The 25,079-nt window shown below is 37.3% G+C and overlaps 1 protein-coding gene and 1 long non-coding RNA gene across 3 annotated transcripts in view; one reads left to right on the forward strand and one right to left on the reverse strand.

The window, feature by feature from the left end:
- The window catches only part of LOC141393653 (uncharacterized), a 121,860-nt gene extending 101,360 nt beyond the window's left edge, over nt 1-20,500 (forward strand). The window contains exons 4-5 of the mRNA XM_073966991.1: nt 7,160-7,342; nt 20,231-20,500. The gene's annotated coding sequence lies outside the window, so the exon portion shown is untranslated. The remainder of the gene's footprint in view (nt 1-7,159; nt 7,343-20,230) is intronic.
- LOC141393655 (uncharacterized) overlaps nt 1-25,079 on the reverse strand; it is a 174,384-nt gene that overhangs the window by 9,794 nt on the left and 139,511 nt on the right. The window lies entirely within an intron of this gene.

Below are 25,079 nucleotides of genomic sequence, written 5' to 3' on the forward strand. Positions count from 1 at the left end.
AACGGAAAATCTTTGAAATCTTTTCGAGTTGTGACAAATTTTATAAAAAATGTTCGACCTCAAAAAAAAAAGAAAGAACATAAAAAACTTCTTTCAAAGTATTTCAAGTTGTGAAAAATTCTTTTCAAAAATCTTTAAAGTGTGTGAATCTCTCAAAAAATAAAAGAAAAATACACATCCTTCAAAAACGTAAAAAATCGTTGAAAGCTTTTGGAGCTGTGGAAAATTATTTAGTAAAATTATTTCAAAAATATTTAGAAAATCCACGCCATACAAAAACGAAAAAACATATTTTGAAAATCCACGCCTTCAAAGCTAAGGGGAACTGGCAAAAAATTCCACGCCTTCATTTTAAAAATAAAACTTTGAAATCTTTTCAAGCTGTCAAAATTGTTTTTACAAAATCCAGGCACTCAAAAAAAAAACAAAAAAATCGTTGAAAGCTTTTTGATGTGTAAAAAATTGTTTATAAAAAATCATTAGAAAACTCCACGACCTCCAGAAAACGAAAAAAACTTTCAAAATAAGAGCTGTGTCAAATTCTTTTAAAAAAACTTTAGTCAAATTTACACCAAAAAAAAAAAACGAAATACAAATCTCTCAAAGCTGTGACAAATTATTTAGAAAAATGAACTCCATCAAAAAGCAGAAACAAATCTTTGAAAGCTTTTCGAGCTGTGTGAAATTTTTTAAAATATCCACAGCCTCAAAAAAGGAAAATCTTTGAAAGCTTTTCGAGCTGTGACAAATTCTTTAAAAAGTTCACGACCTCAAAAAAAAAAACATAAAAAAATCTTTGAAAGTATTTCAAGTTTTGACAAATTATTTTCAAAAATCTTTAAAAATCCACTCCCTCAAAAAACTAACTTTTTTGGAGCTGTGAAAAATTATTTTCAAAATTCTTTAAAAATTCACACTCTCAAAAAACGATTTTTTTTGGAGCTGCGAAAAATTCTTTTCAAAAATCTTTAAAAAATCACGCCTTCAAAAACGATTTTTTTGAGCTGTGAAAAATTCTTTTCAAAAATCTTTAAAAATCCACGCAATCAAACAACGAAGTTTTTTGGAGCTGTGAAAAATTCTTTTCAAAAATCGTTAAAAATTCACACCCTCAAAAATAAAAGTTTTTGGAGCTGTGAAAAAATCATAGAAAAATCCACACCCTCCAAAAACGAAAAAAAATCGTTGAAATCTTTTGGGGCTGTGATAACTTAATTTAACAATATTTAGAATCCACGCCTTCCAGAAACGAAAAAAAATCGTTGAAAGCTTTTGGAGCTGTGAAAAATTATTTCAAAAATATTTAGAAAATCCACGTCATTTAAAAACGAAAAAACATCGTCGAAAGCTTTTGGAGCTTTGAAAAATTATTTAGAAAATCTACGCACTCAAAAAAATAGAAAAATATCTTTGAACGCTTTTGGAGCTGAAATCCACGCCCACCGAAAACGAAAAATCGTGGAAAGCTTTTGGAGTGTGAAAAATTATATCAAAAATATTTAGAAAATCCAAGCCATTCAAAAACGAAAAAAAAATCGTTGAAAGCTTTTGGAGCTGTGAAAAATTATTTTAAAATTATTTAGAAAATCCACGCCCCAAAAAACGAAAATATCTTTGAAAGCTTTTGGGGCTGTAAAAAATATTTAAAACATATTTAGAAATATCCAAACCCTTCAAAACGAAAAAAATTAAAAATTGGAGTTGTGAAAAATTATTTTAAAATTATTTAGAAAAATCCTCGCCCTCAAAAAACGAAAATATCTCTGAAAGCTTTTGGGGCTGTGAAAATGTTTTAAAAAAAATATTTAGAAAAGTCGACGATCTCAAAACACGAAAATGTAATTGAAAGCTTTTCAAGCTGTGAAAAGTTTTATAAAAAAAATATTTAAAAAATCCACGGCTTCAAAAAACGTAAATATCCATGAAAGCTTTAGAAGCTGTGAAAAATGTTTTAAAAAATATTTGGAAAAATTCACGCCCTCGAAAATTTCTTTGAAAGCTTTTGGAGCTGTAAAACAATATTTTAAAAAATCTTTAGAAAAATCCAAACTCCGCTCAAACTATTCAAAATCTAAAATCTTTCAAGATATTTGAAAGCTTTTCTAGCTGTGACAAATTCTTTAACAGAATTCGCGAATTCAGAGATTTGGAGAGCTCTGAAAAATTCTATGCATTGAAAGAAAATAATGAAGAATTTATTTTAAAAGTCTTTAAAAAATCCATGCCTTCAGAGATTGGGGAGCTGTGAAAAATACCAGGCGAAATATGAAAATATCTTTAATAAATCCAAAAGTCCAAAAGTCTCTCAAGCTGTGAAACATTTTTTAAAAAATATTTAGAAAAATCCACGACCTCAAAAAACGAAAATATCTTTGAAAGCTTTTGGGGCTGTAAAAATATTCAAAACATATTTAGTAACATCCAAACCCTTCAAAACGAAAAAAATTGTTGAAAGCTTTTGGAGCTGTGAAAAATTGTTTTGAAATTATTTAGAAAATCCACCCCCTCAAAAAACGAAAATATCTTTGAAAGCTTTTGGGGCTGTGAAAAATATTTTAAAAAATATTTAGAAAAATCTATGATCTCAAAACATGAAAATGTAATTGAAAGCTTTTCGAGCTGTGAAAAATTCCATAAAAAATATTTAGAAAAAAGAAAAAACTTTTCAAGCTGTGAAAAGTTTTTCAAAAAAATCCACGGCTTCAATAAACGTAAATATCCACGCCCTCAAAAAACGAAAATATCTTTGAAAGCTTTTGGGGCTGTAAAAAATATTTAAAACATATTTAGAAACATCCATACCCTTCAAAACGAAAAAAAATTGAAAGCTTTTGGAGCTGTGAAAAATTATTTTAAATTGTTTAGAAAATCCACGCCCTCAAAAAACGAAAATATCTTTGAAAGCTTTTGGGGCTGTGAAAAATATTTTTAAAAATATTTAGAAAAATCCACGATCTCAAAACACGAAAATGTAATTGAAAGCTTTTCGAGTTGTGAAAAAATTCTTAAAAATATTTAGAAAAAAAGAAAAAGCTTATCAAGCTGTGAAAAGTTTTTTAAAAAAAATCCACGGCTTCAAAAAACTTAAATATCCATGAAAGCTTTGGGAGCTGTGAAAAATATTTGGAAAAATTCACGCCCTCAAAAATTTTTATTGAAAGCTTTTGCAGCTGTGAAAAAATATTTAAAATCTTTAGAAAAATCCAAACTCAGCTCAAACTACTCAAATACTAAAACCTTTCAAGATATTTGAAAGCTTTTCTAGCTGTGACAAATTCTTTAACAGAATTCACGAATTCAGAGATTTGGAGAGCTCTGAAAAATTCTATGCATTGAAAGAAAATAATGAAGAATTTATTTTAAAAGCCTTTAGAAAATCCATACCTTCAGAGATTGGGGAGCTGTGAAAAATATCAGGCGAAATTGGAAAATTTCTTTAATAAATCCAAAAGTCCAAATTCTTTTAAAAAATCTTTAGAAAAATCCAAAACAAAAAAAGAACAACTCTATTAAAAATTTTCTTTTAAAAAACCTTAAAAAAATCCACGCCTCAAAACCGAAAAAAATGTGTAATTTGTTTAGAAAAATCCAAGATCTCAAGCTGTAAAAAATTATATTAACAAATATTTAGGAAAATCAATGCCATCAAAACAAACGCAAATATCTTTGAAAACTTTCGGGGCTGTAAAAAATTCTTCCTAGCCCTTTAAAACAAAAATATATTTGAAAGCTTTTGGAGCTGTGACGAAAGCTTTTGGAGACGAAACTGACGAAACGTAAGGAAAAACAATGAATTTATATTAGTTTTGATCATGAATAAATCTGACTAAAAAAGCCCATTAAAAATAAATAACATGCGAAAAATTATTTAAATAATATTTACAAAAATCCACGCCCTCAAAAACTGAAAAGATCTTTGAAAATCTTTGAAAAAATCAACGCCCTCTTAAAACGAAAAAAAAAATGAAAGCATTCCGAGCTGTGAAAAATTCTTTTTAAAAATGTTTATTAATATCTATGATCTCAAAACACAAGTATCTTGAAAGCTTTTCGAGATATATTTGAAAGCTTTTAGAGCTGTGAAAAAATCTCTAAAAAATATTTACAAAAATCCACGCCGTTAAAAAATGAAAATATCTTTGAAAGTGTTTGTAAAAAAAAATTATTGAAAAAATCAACTCCCTCTTAAAACGAAAAAAACGTTAAAAGCTTTTCGAGCTGTGAAAATTTCTTTTTAAAAATCTCTACAAATATCTATGATCTAAAAACACAAATATCTTGAAAGCTTTTGGAGATGTGAAAAATTCTGTAAAAGTATTCACGCCTTTTTTAGAGCTGTGAAAACATAGAAAAATAAGAAAATCGTTTTAATGTCCATCATTTTGGCTTTATTGGAAGGATAATTTTATGCTATTAATGTTTAAATATGATTTCGGGCATGTGGCCGCCGCGGCTGGCTCGAATAAAGCCAATTCTAGAGGTCCAATTTTCAACCACTTTTTCGAGCATATGGGGCCGTATGTCGGCAATAACGCCACGAATGTTGACTTCCAATTCCCCTAACGTTTCTGGTTTGTTGGCGTAGACGAGCGACTTCACATAGGTCCATTCCGCGAAATTATGCGCTCATCGAATGTTTCCTTCAATAAATCGATTGTGACGTGCGCTGTGTGGCATGTAGCGCCGTCTTGTTGGAACCACAACTCATCCACATTCATGCCATCCAATTCGGGAACAAAATAGTCGGTTATCATGGCTCTATACCGGTCTCCATTAACGGTAACTGCCTCTCCAGCTTTATTTCGGAAGAAGTATGGCCCAATGACTCCACCAGCCCATAGAGCACACCAAATAGTCAGTTTTTGTGGATGTAATGGTGTCTCAAGGGTCTTATGTGGATTCTCTTCACTCCAAATGCGGCAATTTTGCTTGTTGACGTAGCCATTCAATCAAAAATGACCCTCATCACTGAACAAAATTTTGCGATGAAAATCAGCATCGAGATCAATCTCATTTTCGGCCCATACACCAAAATCACGACAACGATCCATGGTTAACCGAATTAATTGCTCCGATGGACGATTATTTCGACCATAAAATGGATGGAGATTGCGGTAAACTTCGCGAACTGAACCATTATTTTCGAAATAAATTTGCACGATTTGCAAGCGTTGTTCTTTTGTCAACCTGTTCATGATGAAAGCAAACCAAACTGAACATAAATGACATTAGAGTTGCCAGATTTGACCTCAAAATGCCAAAGGTTTTAGAGCTGTTAAAAACTCTTACAAACAAGTTTAGAAAAATCTGACTCGAAAAAGTCTGCAATAAATCCACACCATAGTAGCTTAGAGAAGCTACACAAATTTTCTTAATAAATCCACATCTTGGCAGATTAGATAAGCGGTGATTTTTTATAAATCCTCACCCCATGTTTATCACAAGGCTGTAAAAAATCCACGCCTTGGAAGGTTTGAGAGGTTATGAAAAAAAAAAACTAATATATCCTCACATTTTGAGTTTATAGAAGCTGCAAAGAACTCCTTAATAAATTTTTACCCTGGCATCTGAGAGAAACAACGAATTTTTTAATAAATCCACATCTGTGAAGCTTAGAGAAGCTACGAAAAAAATTCTTTAAAAAAATCCAAGCTAAGGACCAATGAAAAGTCAACGCATTAAGAAAAACTACGAAAAATTTTAATAAATTTAAGCCGCTGGACCTTATAGGATTCCCGAAAAATTCAGTAATAAATCCGTGCCTTAAAGCCATGAATGAAGCTATGAAGATTTCTAAAAAACCTATATTTTCCGAAATTGTTTTACAAATTACCTCCACTTTGAAAACAAAAAATAATTTCTAAAATTAAAAATGACAACACAATAACTACCCGTTAAATACAACGTCATTAAATCAAATCCCAATTAAAAACAATTCCGAACATTTGTGTTGTGAAGAATTATTTTCAACGAAACTCATTAACATGTTGTCTTTATGCAAAACTGCCTGCAATGCGAACGTATTGAAATACAAAACAAATTCACAGAAGGATATATTTCACGGCTACTAAATAAAAACCGAGTTCAATTAGAGCAACAATATGTCATTTGACCCCAACGGATGGATGAGCGAACGAAAGAACAGATTGTAAGAATCATAACTTCAAAAGCAGTGGCAGTGGTGGCAGTGTTTGATTGTCCTTTTGCCTGCCAGCCTGCCACTAATCTACCAGTCAGTCGTTTGCCCTTAAATCTCAACCACCAAAATCTGAGCGTATGTCGTCGTCTGCCTCTGCCTGGCTATATGTGAGTGCTTTAAAAGCTTACATATCTAATTGCCTGTCTGGTATTTCTTTTCGGGAGGGGGATGTAAGTGAGCAAAATCCAAAAATAAAGAGTCACGGCAGTCAAGCGTCTCGGTACACAATGAATTACAGTTTTTGAATATTTTCAATATCCTAATTCAAAGGACGAATGAATGTAAGAATAAAGCGACGGTGGTGTGAAAAATAAAACATTTCATTTCATATTTTGTACATCATCATAAAGGGACGATTAGTTATGTTTTATTTGCTATTCCATATTGCGGGTTTCCCCCTTCATTGCATTCAGTGATGAACTTAGATGAGCCGACAAGCATTATTATGTGTATAGAAGGAATAATTTATAAATACAAATAAATATATCATTCATTTTTTTTTTTGTTTGGCTGGTTGGTATGTTGTTGACATAACTCCCATGGGTGAAGTTTTACAAAGCGTGAACACAAATATCACCATTATGATTTTTGATCCGTAGCACAAAAAAACCAAGGCATCAGGTAAGGGGTAAGGGTATTCATAACTCCCTAACTTATTTGTATTCATGAGTGTGTGAGGTTGGTATTTAAAGGATATATAGTCGTCATCATCCTCATCATTGTCATAATCACCGGCATCATTTTGAAATTCATTAGTCACAAAGTGAAAACATATTTAAAGGTGTTAAGAGACCAAAATTCCTTGTTATCCTGCGTGTGTGTCGGTGTGAAACCATAAATCCTTAGTGGTGGCTTTTGTATTGTAACACTTTATACATTTTTTGTTAAAGGACAATAAGTCGTCTTCTTTTTATGGTATCGATAATCCGATTGCTTTTCCTTTTTTCCTTTTCATTGCAGGATTTTGCAAGAGTGGACTGTAAGTACCAGTTGACATTGTTGCGGAAAATATAAAAAACAAGGAGATAAAAGAAGTCTTCATGGCAGTACTTTGAGGAAAAGAACCGAAGAAAGCCTTGTGGTACCCTCCACCATACCATTACAGAAGGATGACAAAACTGCACTGAAATCTATTGACAAACAGTAAGTATAATTTTAAAATCTCTTATAACGCCCTTTACTTATGTCTCATTCGGATGACCAGATTTGCTACTAAAATATAATTAATGCCAATGGGCATCCAGAACCGTACCTTATTTCCCTCTTCACAATATAATAATACATATTTCCTCCAATTTGTTGAAGCCTTGGTAATCATGATTTTACTTCAGTAAAATATTCCGCGTAAAAGTATACTTATCAGTTCACCTTCCCAGCCAAAGACAAAATAATTTTATTAAATTTGATGGCGTTGTGAAATATTACTACAAGGTTTTTATGGGAACCCATATATTGGGAAATATGAACCTGACGAAAAAAAAATGAATCCTTGTAATCAAAACTGCACGGACAACCAGTATCAAACAAATATCAAACCGACCCACAGAGGGGAAACATAGGCCTAAAGTTGCTCAAAACTCAAAATATGAAAATTGTTTTTTATGAAAAAAATGTTGATAAACGGCAAGCAGACTCTTTTCTACATTTGCTGTAACCATCCGCGACTTTGTAAGATTAACCAATCCAATGCAGCAGTCGATTGAACTCAGCCATACTGAAAACAAAAAGTAAATTTTCGAAAACTAAGAAATTATGTGAACATTAATATGACATTATTTTCGCGAAAATTTAAATTTTTCAAGATTTTTTGTTTTTGTACAGTCTCCGAACAAGATAAGCATTTAAAATTTTCAGATTGATTTTACATCTTTGCTCTTTAATAATGGTGATACATATCGTCTTTATGAAAATTGTTTATGATAATTTTTAAGATTACTACAATTTCAATAGTGAAAAAGTTTATTTCCCCGTCGTTTCCCGACCATAGTTTCTTCTAATGTTTTATGCGCTTAAGTCTCAAATATCAGATTCAATCATAAAAAATTGCGCATATTTGCGCCATTCCGAAAAAATCTAATTTTTCTTAACTAAAATAGGAAATATTTTTTTATGGAATTGCAAGGTTTACTCACACTAAATTTTGTTCCGCCTTATAACCGGGGCTCTTATTTATCTGACTAAACCAATACCTATCAAATATGTTTGCATTATTTAGAAATATTCGCGGCTTTTCCCATGTGAATTGAGAAAAATTTAATTTAAGTAAGTTTCAAAAAATAAAATTTGGAATGAAATATGTGTATATGGGACTATATATGGCGAATAACAAAATTCCTTTACAATTCCATTTGAAAAAAATTAAAATTTTTTTTTACGAGCACATCTACGATTTTTGGTACAGAGGTAAAGGAAAAAAATCCGGTTTCAAATCTGCTCGCGTTCACGAAATTGGCCAATGCGCGCAAAAGTTATAGCGGTTTTTATTCTCATATAAAGAAAAAGTATTTAAAAATATCTTTTTTGTTGTTATGAGAAAATGTATGCATAAATCGTTAACAGCAGTCCATATCTATTCGTAGATGTTTAAATAGTTATTAAATTTATTATTATTTTCGCGGAAAGTCAACAAATAATAAAAAAATTTTGAAGTAAATCCAAATTATCCTGTCCCAGAATCCGTACAAACCCTCAAAAAATAAATTAAAGAATATATGCGGAATCTAGACAATGCGTAGAAAAATATGATACCAAATTTATAGAGATTGGGTACATAAATTGCATATTATAGCAACAACAAAAGAGAAAAACTTATTGTTGGAAAATATTGTTGCAAATATTTTTTTGGTTTGATTCTAAAAATTAGAAAAAAATATTTGGGAGTTCTCCAACTATTTTGCTAAAATCCCATAGAATAATGAATGTATACAGTTAAAACTTCATCAAAACATATGGTTTACCATCGCGAGAGTTTAACTGATTACTGTGATAACTTATAAGGGTAGGAAATTAAGAGTAATATTGAAATTACAATCATTCAATTAATATTATAATTAAAAAGCCTGTTATTCGCGAATTAGTTAAAGTCGGTTGATGCGCATCCGTTTTTGGATACAGCGAATCAATCTCTGTCAAAATTTATGCATATTTCGATGTTTCACTCAGGGGCCATTGTGTGCCACCAGTTGCATCATACACTGCAAAAAACCTTAAAGTTGGTAAAAGTCGCGCAATGTGCATACGATTTTGATGCGCATCCGGTTTCGTCAGCGCCTATCAAAAATACGTCCAAATGTACCAATTTTAATTAGATTCTTCAAGAACCGCGGATGTGCCTCCACATTCTATTTTTGGTGAAAAACCCATATTACACGCGAATCTCTGTAATTTATGACACGCGTTTTCGCAAATATTATAATCGCGTATAAAGGATTCCATTTACGTAAAAAAAATTCAAGAAAATCGCGGTTTAGTACGTGGATTTGTCGAAATAATTTTTTGCTGCTTTTCCTATTTTCAGGGTATCTATATCCGCGGTTTTAGTGGATGGATTCGATCGCGGAAGGTCTCATTAGATCCGTCGCGTAAAAAAACTAAATTCACGCGGGGAACAAAGGAAATTGAATGGCACTTGTAAATTTTAAACGCAAAAAATAGGTTTTTTAAAAAAAATCACGCATCAAATATTGGCCTTTAGACTCCAATTACTAGGATGCTGTAAGGAGCACACTCATGAGATATGCATTAAACGACGTAGAATCACGAGTTTTATAATCCTAATGTGAGTTTTGAATATTATCTTGTTGCGCGTCCGAATTATTAAAACAATTCAAAAAACCCCGAAATTCCGGCTTCAAAATGTCAGCATCAATTTTAGGTGGATGCAGTGGATATATCGAAAAATGATACACCAGTATCATATTGCCCATGAAGTATTCTTTGAGTCTTTCTTTGGGCATATGTCTATTAAATGTAAGGTTAAGCCTAAAATCGGAAGGGAGCATAAAAAAACTTGTTGGCTTCAACCCATTTTTACCTATTTTTCTACATTGATGCCAACACAGCTTCCACGTAAATTAATTTTAATGGTCGACCTTATGGGATTCCTCCTAAAACACTTCAGTTTAAAGAATGTATATCATACTATATAGAATATGTTAACAGTTCGCGAATTCTGAAAGGATGAAACTCGGATTCATCGATTGTAAAAAATTTTTGTTTTTCGCCATATACATCTGTACCGATTTGTTTGAAAATTGGCTCAATGTTTTTTTAGGCTAGTTCAGGTTGCATGTGTCAAATTTCAGTGATTTTGGTGAATTTTTATCTCATATCAGATGCGAATATATATGGAAGCTGCATCCAAATCTGGACCGATTTTCATTAATTTCTATAGGATTAATCCTTGTACAGAAGATATGCATTGTGCAAAATTTTACATCAATCCGACTGTAAATGAGCTTTCTAGGCCTTTTGATCAACTTTTAACACACATTTCCCCTCTGTGCGACCCGACAAATAAATACATACACAGAAAAAAATATTTCAAGAATTTTTACATATTTTCGTTCGTGATGTAGTTTTTTCATACTGTTCAGGTACCTCACATAAGATACATGTGCAGTTTCTTATTTCCATCCAAAAGCTACTATTTTTTCAAAAATATGTAAGATTTTCATGAGATACAAAATCATTTTCTTATTTTTCCCTATATTCCAATATTTTCTCTCATATTTCCTCTCTTGGTTGGTAAATGCTCTCAACTTTGTTCTCGTTTTCTTTTGAATGGTCTCGTCGTCTCACCATCGTATTGACAATGTATCAACAAACCACAACACAACCCCCACCATCGTCTCACCATCACATTGAGACTATATCAACAAACCACACCACACACATACCCACCACAACAACATACCTAAACTACGTAGCAACAATTTTCTATAGGTGGCCCTCTACAGAACATTTGCCTTATAAGCCAAACCTCCAACCTGTACTTACTTACTTACTTAGCTAGCCCATTACAGAACATTTGTTCTATAGGCCGAACTAAGAAGAGATCTCCATTCCTCTCTATTTCTTGCTTCGCACTCTGGAATACCGCGCCTTTTCATCTCATCATCCACTTGTTTGCGCCATCTATTCCTTGGCCTGCCAATTCTGCGTGCACCGCCAAGCGGTCCGTATTTATACGCCTTTTTAGAGTGTTCATCATCGCTCATTCTTATGATATGGCCTAGCCAACGCAATCGCTGCATCTCGATACGTTTAACAATATTGATGTCGTTGTATAGCAGATACAGCTCGTGGTTCATGCGACGTCGATATTTACCGTCAACGCAGATTGGTCCGTAGATCTTTCGAAGAATTTTTCTCTCGAACACACCAAGCACTGCCATGTTTGCTTGCGCAAGTACCCAGGCTTCGGAGCCATACATCAGCACGGGTAGTATCAGTGTTTTGTAGAGCGTTATTTTTGTTTGACGAGATGTGGCTTTGTTTTTAAACTGCTTACTTAAACCAAAGTAGCATCTGTTGGCCAATACAATTCTTCTTTTTATTTTACAACTGATGTCGTTTGTTGTGTTTACGGAGGTGCCGAGGTAGACGAAGTCTTTTACTACCTCAATATTATAGGAACCAACATCCACAGTCGGTCCGAGCTCAATGGACGCATTGCGCGTCGACACCATCAACTTGTTCATCTCACCGTTTAACGCCAGACCCACTTTAGCAGATTCTCCTTCGACCTTTATAAAGGTATCAGTTACTTCTTTTACTGATCGGCCCATGATGTCTATATCATCAGCATAAGCAAGTAACATGTGGCTATTGGTGTAGATTGTGCCACTTCTTTTGACGTTTGCCTCTCGTATAACCTTTTGTAGCAGGATGTTGAAGAGGTCACACGAAAGGCTGTCTCCTTGTCTGAAACCTCTTTTGGTACAAAACTCTTCGGAGAGGTTCTTTCCTCGTGTCAGTTAAAGTCATTTTACAAAGCCGGATGAGCTTTGCGGGGATACCAAATTCAGACATGGCTTGGAATACCTTTGAACGCAGCGGGCTGTCGAAGACTGCTTTATAATCGACAAAAAGGTAGTAGGTGTCGATGTGCATCTCTTGGGTCTTCTCCAGGATTTGCCGCAGGGTAAATATCTGGTCAATGGTGGACTTGCCAAGTCTAAAGCCGCATTGGTATGGTCCAATTATCTCGTTGACCATAGGCTTTAGTCGTTCGATCTTGTAGGCAATAGGGAGTAGACTTATGCCCCTATAGTTAGAGCATACTGTCTTATCTCCCTTCTTGTGGACGGGGCACAGGATACTCAGGTTCCAATCGTCGGGTACTCGTTCTTCCTGCCAGATGGTGCTAACTATCTGATGAATACACCTTATCAGCGTGTCGCCTCCGGTTTTGAACAGCTCGGCTGGTAAGCCATCGGCTCCTGCTGCCTTATTATTCTTCAGCCGATTTATTGTTGTTTTTATCTCATCTTGGCTGGGCGGTATAGATTCAATACCATCTTCTGGGATTGGGACTGTGGTATCTTCGTCGTCTTCGCTGCTATTGGATACCAACAGATTTGAAAAATGTTCTTTCCATATCCTGAGTACACTATCTGTATCAGTTACCAAATTACCTTGCTGGTCTCTACAGGAGGATGTGCCTGTACCAAAGCCATCAGTTTGATGCTTGACTCTTTGGTAGAATTTTCGGACTTCATTCTGGCTCCTGTACATCTCGATTTTTTCACACTCCCGCTTTTCCATCTCTCTCTCTCTCTCTCTTTTTCCTGCGGAAAAGACGTCTCTTCTCTCTCCTTTTCTCCCTGTATCTCTCTCGTCCGCTACGCGTTGCTACGGATTGTAAAGTAGCCCAATATGCCGCATTTTTCTCTTCGGTGGCAGCACGACACTCCTGCTCATACCATGGATTCCTTGGTGGAGGTCTCTGGTATCCAAGTATGGATTTTGCGGCTGTTTGCATGGAGTGGGCAATGCTTTGCCATTGCGCTGATATGTTATCGGGATGAGGAGTGCTTTGATTAAGCAATTGGGCTAGTTGAGTGGAATATGCTGTGGCTATCTGTTGTGATTGCAGCTTACCGATGTCTAACTTTCGCGTTGTGTCTGTTCGTACTTTGTTTGCTACGTTTAAGCGGGTGCGTACCTTTGCTGCAACAAGGTAGTGGTCCGAATTAATGTTTGCGCCTCGGAACGATCGATGAATGTCTTCCATCTACCACAACATGATCAATTTGGTTTCTTGTTTTCTGATCTGGAGACAGCCAGGTGCGCTTATGAATATCGAGATGATTAAATCTGGTACTGCTAACTACCATGTTTTTTGCAGCTGCAAAGTCTATCAGCCTCATACCATTGTCAGATGTTTCACTGTGGAGGCTGAATTTCCCGACTGTTGGGCCAAAGATATTTTCCTTTCCAATTTTGGCATTAAAATCGCCTAGAATGATTTTAATGTCATGGGAAGGGCAACGGTCATATGTTTCTTCTAAGCGCTCGTAAAATATATCTTTGGTCTGTTCTTCCTTTTCTTCAGTGGAAGCATGAGCGCAAATAAAGCTGATGTTGAAGAATTTAGCTTTTATTCGAATTGCAGCAAGTCTTTCATTCACGGGGATGAAGCTGGATACCAGATGTTTTAGTCTCCGACTAACTACGAATCCACAACCAAACTCATGCTTTACGTCATGGCAGCTATAATACAGTGCGTCACCTTTAGGTGTTGTTGTGACGCCTTTCCCAATCCATCGTATTTCCTGTATGGCAGTAATATCGGTCTTGTACTTTTCAAGTACGTCTGCCAATGCGAAGACTGCACCATCTCTATAAAGAGTGCGAACATTCCAGGTGCAGATTCGCAGATCATGGTCCTTAAAACGTTTGCGGGGTTCGTCAACTTTAGAGGGGTTTGTTTTTCTTTTCTTTCGTTTTTTCATAGTAGGCTGTTTTTTCTAGGGAGGGTTACTAACCCGATGCCCAAACCCAAGTTTTTAACGTTCTTATGGTTGAACGCGCGGCACATGTTAGCTCACTACCTTTAACGGGTGTTAAAGGCAGTTCCCCCCAGGTGACACCAACCTGTAGAGAAACTATTTTCGGAGGGGGCTCCTAGACCAAATATGACTTTTTGAAAGCAAACTGTTAAACAGTGTGTGAAAAATAGCCCAAAACTTTATAAGTCAAAAGAACGGTCACGGCGGTGCAGGAAACCAAAGATCAGCAACAACTACAGCATACAACTTTGTGATAGTCGTTTCTGATGGGTTAAACCATCTCCCTATTGTTGTCACCATCAGCAGACATTCCGACTTCATCACCTAATTAATCACGGAAGAGCTAATCGCTATAGTTTCAGAGAGTTCACCACCACTTCAGTAAACGGCCCAACCCTTTTGATTTTCGGGCAGCAGAAAAGCGATCCGAGACGCAAAAAGCTGCAGCAGCTCGCAATATACCTGCTGGTCCAATACCCGAAATGATGGACTTCATCGAGACATAAAGTCGAGGGTGTTTTACATGATGCTCGCCTTGACGGCTCTAACCACGGTGCACCATTGCACCGGGGGTCGCGATACAATGCGTCGGCCAGCGCCCCTTTGGAATTACCCAGAGTACTCTTAGAGAGTGGTAGCTCTCCACAGAGTCTCCAAGTCTATCCCGCAGGTACCAATTCGAAGATTCACAATTATGGGCTTCACTTCCCACTTGGTAAGGGGTTGAGGACTATCTTACACCTCTGCTGCTCTATGGGTCGCAGCATCCGGTTGATAATGCAACTCCACATCGAGCCGAAGCTCTACTCGCGATTTGGGTCCAAACCACAACCACCGCGTTGCAACCAATAGGTGCATCTCTATAGTCAGGCTAGGTCAACAGATCTAGGGGCTCCTGGCACCCGCGGTACCAGAAAATCTCCGGTCAGACTTCGTAGTCGAAACTACTACCAGTTTTTGTTCCATAAACACGGGACTGGTCACCAAAGTGAGAGAGAGTTTAGGCACGATCGGGGAATGGGAAGAGTGCAACACAAGTGTTACACAGATGTAGCAGTCTAATCACCACGTTTACATGGACGTAGTTTTCTCACTGCGAGGAGCGAAGCCCATTCACCTCTTCCGCTCTGAAGCTGGCGAACGGCAACCGACTATGTTTGAAAGTGTCCCCGACAAGATCTAAAAGATCTGTGATGAAATGGTGTAGAGTTCAGATTCCCCATTATTCCATACCACCTGCGGTACCAGAAAAATGATCTCTGGTCAGGTCTCGTAACCGAGTTACTTCCAGTTTCGGTCCCATGCGACCAGGGGACTGGTAACCCCCCGTGGCAATATACGCGGTTAAGCCTATAAAGCCCCAACACAACAACATAGAAACAACACCTACGACGACACCTGCACTAACGCTCTGCGGAGGAGGAAAGCCCTATTTGCAAAGTCCCCAAGACTAGCACGAGTAGATCTAGTGGAGAGCACATGACTAACATCCCATTGGCCATCAAATCTGGTGGCACCCATGGAATCTAGGTTCCTGAAGTCCTCATAATGAGGACACTCACACAACACATGCATACAGTCTTCGACTGGAGCCCCACAACTGTACGATGAAGTGCCAGAAAGGTTTCTGATATGCAAAAATGCATTGAGAGACCCGAAACCAAAATCGGGGTTCGTCATGGCAAAAGTAACATCCGGGATAAACCTGAATGTTACTCGCCCATTCTCGAACTCGATCCATCTAGATTGCCATCTAGATGTTACGAGCTCACGCAGCCGCGCCTTGCGATTTAAGGCATCCAAGCTCTCCACAATCTCTACTGCCCAATCAGTGGGAACAATCGGCAGACCTCTCTTGGTTAAAAATGACACGTTTGCACGTATCACTTCCAGGTCAAGAGGAGGGACGCCCAACAACACCTGCATAGCCTCAGTAGACACTGTGCGGCATACAGGGAGACACGCCAGCATCATAATGCGCTGACATGACCGTATCTTACGATACCCATACCCTGTAACTGCAGTGTGCCATATGGATGTACCGTATGTTGGACAGGCAACAAGCAGACCACCATATACCACTCGCAAAACACGTCTACTCAGACCCCAATCCGAGCGCAAAATGCGACGAACAGGACTTACAAAGCTGCACATTTTCTCTTTGAGCCGATCTAAGTGAGCGATGAAATTCATCCTCTCACCCATTGTGATGCCCAAATACCTCACTTCAGCCTTATACGAGAGACCTCGACCATCAAAGATGACGCTCGGATGTCGATTGCCAGACCATCTACCCTTGAGTAGCATTGTGACACTCTTCTCTCTAGCGACTTGGACATCAACCCTGGTACCCCAAGTGCCAACAATAGACATCATTCTGGAGCCCAACTGTTCCATCTCAGAACGAGATTGAGCCTCAACCAGAATGAGCAAATCGTCTGCAAAAGCACAGACCTTGCAAAGCGAGCTGAGTTGTTGCAGTAGTGGATCCATCATAAGGTTCCAAATAAATGGACCCCTGCGGACAACCCCGAACAACACCAATGGAGACTTTATTGTTTGCACCAATAGAGCAAGCCGCCCGATCTGAGAAATAGCTTTGCCAAAGCTAAATCTCCTGGCATCCTACTTCCTGTAGACGAACAAGTACTCTGGACCAACATAGGTAGTCAAAAGCACCCTTGAAGTCGACGAATATGCCCAAGACATATCGACTCGAAGACTCGGAAACACAGCGCTTAACATGCAACCATGCGTCTTCTATACTACGGCCTGGTTTAAAACCAAACTGCCATTCAGACTCTCAGTAAGTCTCTCCTGAAGCCGATGCACCATTATCCTCTCCAGTACTTTTCCAAGCACTGGAAGAAGACTGATGCCGCGATAAGATCGAGGATTACTCCTGACCTTATCTGGCGACTTCAAGAGGACAATCACTTTAGCAGATTTCCACTCTCGTGGAAACACACCCATTCTCACACATTTACACAGCAAAGTCTCTAGGAAACCCGGAATGGCCCTCCAGATGCTTTTACACATCTCTCCGGTCAAACCGTCTAACCCAGGCGACTTCCTGCAGCGAACTAACGCTACAGCCTGATTGATCTCATATCTTTCCAGATCTGGTGCAACAAGTGGCCCCACCTGTGGAGAAGGTACCTCCTGCTCCGTCCTTGGAAAGAATGAGGACATCAGGGCATAAACACATTCACTCCACGTAGTCAGAACTCTATCATCTACTTTGATGCCAGAGACATCAAGAGTCTTCTTCGGTCTACATACAAAAGACTGCCACTGACAATCCTTTGCAGATGCCATCATCTCCTGGTACTCATTCAAGCATTGCCTATAGGCTGCTGAATGAACGCCAACATCATAAGCGTCCCGTCGTTTGGCTCTCTGGAATTTCTTCCGGAGGCGCCTAACTACTTTCCCAGCCCAGCATCAGAAATAACGATGCAGTTGCCGATCATAAGCATGGGTTCCGTAAGTAGCACAGCACTACAACAAAACATCATCTCCACACATATTGGTACCAAAATAAGCCGTGAGATAGGATAGTGTTGGTGTGCTCGTCATATCAGATGCCTTTTATACTGTCAAGCAGCCCACGCTGTTTGAGGAAATCGAACAGACTGGTCTCCGGCCACGATTGAAACTTCGGTTAAACAATTACACATATGTGTGGACACTAGTATTTTGGGAAAGGCTGAACTCCTATTTGATCGATCTTAGCATCCTTTTCCGCACGAGGAATATGCAAATATCCGCCACTAAATGGTGTAAGAACTGTGCTGATTGTCATGGTCAATGGTAGCAGAATTCCGACCAGAAACTACCCTAAAATTCTAGGAGTCACATTCGAATGCTTGTTTACGTAGTTCGCGCATGCAGCAGCTAACTTCGACAAGCTGAAACCTTATTGACCACATAAAAGGCGATACATCGATCTGTGGATACCATCATTGTGACAAGGTTTGAGCTTACATTCATCAGTATCCACGAAACAAACTTTGTCCTTGAAACCAGTACGACAGGTGCACTTGTAATCGTTGTTCAGAGAACCAAATTAACGGGCAACACATTAGATCTGGCATCGATATTGCCAACATTAGATTTTTTCCATATTTAATTTCAAACTATCAATAGCTATCCACCATTTTACAGTAGCACTTCACAGGAATATATATAGGAAAAAAAACAGTTGCTTTTCGAACATGATATCGTTTTCAAATGTTTCTCGATAGTTTTGCGGATATTTTGTTCGAGAACGACACACGAGAATGAATTGAAAAGGATTCATTCGTCGCTCAGTTTGTGGCAGGAAAACCTTTGGTTTCGAATATCGGTAGTAATATTATTATTGAATGAATTGACGATAGTTTTTACGATAGTGGCGAAAAACATTTTTGTCATTCGTCGATGTTTTCTTCGCACATACGACCGGTAAAACAACTAGGGCAATAACATTTGTGGGAACCTGTTCCGTCGGCTCAGGTGCCACCATTTTGACAGAGATTGGAAGTGCATTTGTCGACATGGATTTCACAAGGCAATCTCATTGGAAACCACATCAGGTGTCACAGAACGCACCGCAAATGCAGGGTTTATCGGCACAGGTAATGACATTCTCTTCGAAAAAACGTCCAGGGCAAGCTTTTTTTACATTCACAGCTGTAATCACGTTCCTTGGAGCCATCTTTAAATACAGTTACCTGAGTTTTGTTTTCACAGATTTCATTGTTTTGACAGGGTTTGTGCTTGGTACATTACCCAGCAAAAAAGTTTGGAAGTAGTGCAATGCAGAGTTATGATTTCACAACATTTTTGAATGCAGTCCACACGGAGTTATGAAAAATGCACTCCGTTCGATACATTTTAGAAGCACTCGCTTAAAGATCCCTACAGGCACAAGCCAATTTATTGATCAATACAAAAGACGTCGCAGTCTTTTTTTTCAAATATAAAAAGAGTGTCAAAAATTCTAAGAATTTGTTTAAAAAATAAAGAAATATCAACTAAAGTTGCGAACATTGCGGTAATTCATGAGACGGAAATTAGTTTTGAAGTGGAGTTGGAGTAAATTTCGAAATATGAGCTGGAATGGGAGGACAATATGTATAAAAACCCTTTGGATGATGAAGCAAAATCAATTACCGTGGCATAAAATGCAAAGCAGAGAAAGTAAACTCAGTCACGATTAAATTTAACGGAGAGTTTGTATAATTTGTGTTTGTGTAATAAAGTTCTTAATATTATTGTTTTAAACAAATAATAAATACATTTTATTTATTCTGGGATATTTTGCAATGGCTTGCATTTTTATAGCATCTTTAGACTGCGTTTAAATGCAATCCAAAACACTGCATCAAATGCAGTGATTTGGATCGAAAATGGACTGCATCCTAGCTGTGTGCTGTGGAAGCAAACTGGAGTGCATCCTAGCTGCGCGCTCTCTTGTAAAATTCATAAGTGAATTCATAGGAAAAGATGTACTCCAAGGGCAAATGTACTGTACACTTGTACTGATTAAACTGCATCCACGGATTGCAAACTTTTTGCTGGGTAGTTCAAATCATGATTGCTCAATGGACCACGCCAACCTTCCTTGTAAATGCATTCCCACCTTTTTAACGGCCGTACCAAACCTAGTAAACTCCTGTAGCTTTTTGATTACAACCCTGCGATATAGCCACATTCCTATACCTGGAGATAGAACTAGATTAAATTGGACAACGTACATATATTCGTATCATATCTGTTACAAGGCAGACAGACGGACGAACGGACAGAGCTAAATCGACTCTCATTATTTCTTAAATTCATTCTAAATTATTATCTACAAAATGTAAATTTTGAATGCGTGTTGCACGTTTAATAAATAGAAAACGCTTTTCCTAACCATAAAACCAATTATTATTTCTGTGACTTTCTATGATATGTTTCAATTATCAAAAAAATCTCACATCTCGTTAATTAATCAAATGAAAATCATTTATTTTTCTTTTCTTTGTAGAATTTGATCGTGGAGGTCCAAACCAACAATGGTGCCGTGGTGAAATTCACATCAGAAACACATCCAGGGAATAGTAAAGATGGATTCAAAATTGCTGAAATAGTAGTGACAGTGTCCTTCCTCTACGGAAATGTTTCTACAATACTTTCGAGGCTAGATCACAAATATATTTTTATGTCTAATAAGACCAATAATAATAAAAAATTATTTTAGTTGTATAATGTTATATATACTTGCTGTAAAAATACATTGTTTTTGAAATAACAACAATTTCTGTTTGTTTTTTTAATAACGGATTGCAGTTCTCTCTACCACTCACGGTTTAGTAAAACCCCTTAAAAAGCTAGTGAAACGTATTTTCATACACAATATAAAGCATACTTTTAGGAGCAATAAATAAGCCTAGACAAAATTTTGACGTTTTACAGCACTGGTTAAGCACCGACCCGAACGCCATCTATTGATGGCCATGATTCAAATCGGGCACACACGTTTTTGATGCCTATCTTTCAAAGCTCATAACTTTTGAACTAATGACCCCAACATAACAAATCGGGTATTATGTGAAAGAGCAAAGGTCCCTCCATGCAATGATAATTTCATAGACCCTTGAAAGTTTAATATCAATAGGATATTAAATATTAATCCAAAACTAAAATTTCGTTTATGCTAAACAAAATTTTTAATCTTTTTTATTATTTCACATTAAAGTTGAAATTCATAGCTTTCATATGACACCAATTTCATGTGAATATGTTACGCGGTTCCGAAGTTATAGGCCATAGAAAACTACAATGACATTTTGACATTGCCAATTTGAATCATGTGTGTCAATAGATGGCGCTGTCGTCGGGTAATTGGCAGTGTTGCCACGTTTCTACAAATTCATTGGTTTTTTGGATTGTTCATAACTTTTGAACGCGTAGAGATAGAGGAAAAGATCCAAAGGGAGTTTTGTAGCTCAGATATTGCTCTTTCGTTCTACGTTAAAAGAAATGTGTATATACATTTGGCATATTTGGCATATAGGATATCCACATTAAATGTGGCGAAATGAAAATTAAGCATTTTTTAAGATTATCATGGGCAAAACGTAGATTTCTTAAAAAAGAATTTTTCTGATTTTTTGCAGAGAATTACCTGGTCATTTAGGAGCATCTTCAAGGCCTATTGAGATGATAAAAATAGTTAATATTTTAAGGTTTCGAACGGGAATTTCTGAAGAATAATTTTAATCAATTCAAGAAGGCCTAAGAAGGTTGTTTTAACAATATTTTTAGATATCGCTTTAAGAAATACGGAAAGTGAATTTTAAAGAATAAGGCTCAAGGGATATTGGAAGTGAGAAGATGGATATTTCTAGGGTTATTAAGAATACTTTTGACAGAGTGCTGGATACAAAAATATGGAATTTTAAGAGCTGTTTTGAAGGGTTTTAGAGCCTTCTAATGTGGATATTTAAAGAATAATTCTAAAGCGTTGTCGGATGAAGTGACCCAAGATGCTAAACAAACACATTTGCATTAAGAATATAAAGTATACTTTTAGGCGCCAGAAATTGGCTTAGACAATATTTTGTCGTTTTACAACACTGGTTAAGCATCGACTCGAACGCCATCTATTGATGGACATAATTCAAATCAGCAACACCATTTTTTGATTCCTATATTTCAAAGCTCACAACTTTTGAACCAAAGGCCCCAACAATACAAACCGAGTACCATGTGAAAGAGCAAAGGTCACTTCTTGCAATGATGATTTTATAGAACCTTGACAATTTAACAATTATGAGATATTTAAGAAAAAATAAGTTAAGTCCAACTTGCCTTTTTCGAAAAAAAATGTTCAACTTCTAATTATTTCAGTTCAAAGTTCAAATTCTTAGCTTTCATATGACACCAATTTCATGTGAATAGCTTGAGCGGTTGCAAAGTTATAAGCTGTAAAACATAATAGTGAAATTTTTACATTGCCAATTTCAATCATGTGTGTCAATAGATGGCGTTGCCGTCGTGTAATTGGCAGTGTTGCCATGTTTCTACAAATTCAAGGGTATTTTAAATTGTTCATAACTTTTGAACGCGAAGAGATATCGAAAAGCTTCCAAAGGGTGCTTTGTAGCTAATAGTTTCCTCTTTCATTCTACGTTAAAAGCAATATAAAAATGGTGTGCAATACAGGAGAAAATTGCCAAAAACGTAGATTTCTTTTATGATATTTTAGCAGAGTGTCAGCTGGATTTTTAAGAATATTTTTGAAGGGCTATTAGATATGAAAACATACATATCCAAGAATATAAAATATTTTTACGGATTTCGGTACCATCGATTGGTAATTTATGAAGAATAATTTTAATTGATTAATGGACCCTAGGAGGTTGATTTTAAGAATATTTTTAAAGCGTTTTTAAAAATATAGAACGTAAATTTCAAGGAATAATGTTGAGCAACTGTTGCAACTGATAAGATGCACATTTAAATGGTTATTAGATCCATATACTTTTCAATGGTTGTTATTTTTGTTGTAACAGCATATGATATGCTTATCTGGCTCTATCAGCAGGTCTAGGAATGTGGCTACATTGCTGAGTAGTAATCACAAAGCTACTTTTGGGCTTAGTAAAGTAGGTTTGGCGGGACAGTTGAAAAGGTGCAGTGTTTCATGTGGACCTGTATCCCATGCTGGGCATATGTTTTACACGGTGTCATCAAACCCTGTCCTATTAGAAGACGGCTACACCATCCCGAAAGTAATTAAGCGAAAACTAATCTGGTTTTCGTGGCAGTTGAACATCTTCAACTGATCACATTCACACAATAGTTGTTTATGGTATCTGCGACTGCATCTTTGTGAATGCTATGTATAGCTGATTTATCGGCTTGCTGATCTGGGGGTTCTGCCTTGTAACGTTGAAGCTCTCGGCCTCTCTCTCTCTAGATTATGCAGGGACATGCCAGGAAAGATATTTTTGGGAGGGGGAAGCCCAAATTCCATATAGTGATTAGGATAACTATCTCACCAGAGCAAGTACTGATTCCGGAGCATTCCACTGTGTTGCCGTACTGGCTCAGTGACTCAGATGGTCCACTGACGACAGGAAGTTCTCAGGTCGCCGTAATATCGTTATATGAGCATAAAAAGGTTTCTTTATCTGCACCCCAAGAGCTGTCGGCTAAGGACTTGAGGACCTTATTCCTACATCTCAGCTTGCCGTAGTGGCATACGTGGACGAATTGGACATAATATTGAATGTGACTCTTGAGGAAATTAGTGGTCGGAATTCTGTTACCATCGATCTCCGCAGTCCATGTGGTGAACAGAGTGGCCTTAGCTTTAGTGGCGGATATTCCTGGCATGGAAAAATGTGGTAAGATCAGTTGAATAGAAGATGAGGCTTTCAAAACAGACATTAGGAATGTTACCCGATGCCAAAATCATACAATCATTTGCATACGTTACGATCGTCAATGTCATCTGAAGAGGTTGCAAAATGGGGAAGATATAATGATTATGGATAGCTATTTCTCAAGCTTGGAAGGAGTAAAGACTTAAAAGTCTTTGCTATGGACTACCTGACTATCCGCAGGTCATATCTTTCTTTATCCCATTTGCGAGAATGACTTAACCGTTGCCCACAATACACTTATTCCGTCTTCAATGTTGCAACTCTTCAGATAATCAACCCACTTTCAGTGTCAGCTTCCTGACTCTGGTGTCACTGGTTCGACGAAGATTATTTTCTATTCCCTCCGCCTCTGCGAGGAAATTTTAGTCTCACATTGGGTATTCGACCACCATATCTATAGTTAGCGTCTGCAGCAATGATAATGTCCCGGAACGTCCTTTTTGATAACCGAACATCAGGACATTTGGTGAGTTGAGGGAGATGGTGAAGGTGGTGCCAGGTGTTGCCATCTGTCATGACAGAGTGATATACATATATTGTGGTTATGGTATGGCGAACTGGTGGATGCGCCACCATTGACCATTCAAAAGGTTTCAATATATCAGTCTGCATTATACCCCTCGAGTCATCAACTACGATCGAAGACTAGTCAGTTATGACCTTCTAAAAGCGCACAAATGTTGGGCCTATACAGCTAATTATCGGCGGGATATGCACATTACGTAACTCTACCCCATTACAGCAAGGCTTAAGCGAGATAGGCCCGTATTGAACGGATTGGTGGAACAACTAGTCTTCCACATCCAAAGTAGTATTGACTAATGTTAGTGAAATAAAGCAAGGATCTGCATTTAATCGACATCAATCATAAAGGCCTCAGATACAGCACCAACCTAGGCAATCAGAGCCCAACTCCCCTAGGAGATAAAACATAGTCCCAGGCAGGACACTTTGGTGGACGAGGAAATGGGCCCCTCTCACTAATCCCGAACCACTAAATCGAAGCTGAAGACAGACGAACCAGCCATACAAGGTCAATAACGCTGCTGGGGAAACAAGAGCAGAACACTGCAATGTCAGTGGCTCCTGACAAGTATAGCTCTTCTAAGAAAAGTGGAGTTAGAAGGATAAGAAGGAATGTGGCTGAAATGACGGAAGCACCATTAACATCTAAGCAGGCTGGTTGCTCGATCTTCCGAGGAACCACAGCCAACAGGTGCCAAGAGGATGGTGGGCCCTCAGTTGGGTAATCACTCGACTTCATATGCGAAGGTGACCTCATGCCAGGCAGGGGAGGGCACCCTATTTGTGATGACCTGCAAGTGTAGCCATGGACCAAAACATTCTCATCCGTCTGGTGAGAAGGCACATGCACCATCGAAACTTGCGCGGATAATCGTATCAGATGGTCTTCTGGTGTTAGACATTGACAAGTTTGATCCA

The sequence above is a fragment of the Musca autumnalis genome, unplaced genomic scaffold, assembly GCF_047663935.1.
Source record: "Musca autumnalis isolate F117 unplaced genomic scaffold, ASM4766393v1 scaffold_2, whole genome shotgun sequence".
NCBI lineage: Eukaryota > Metazoa > Arthropoda > Insecta > Diptera > Muscidae > Musca > Musca autumnalis.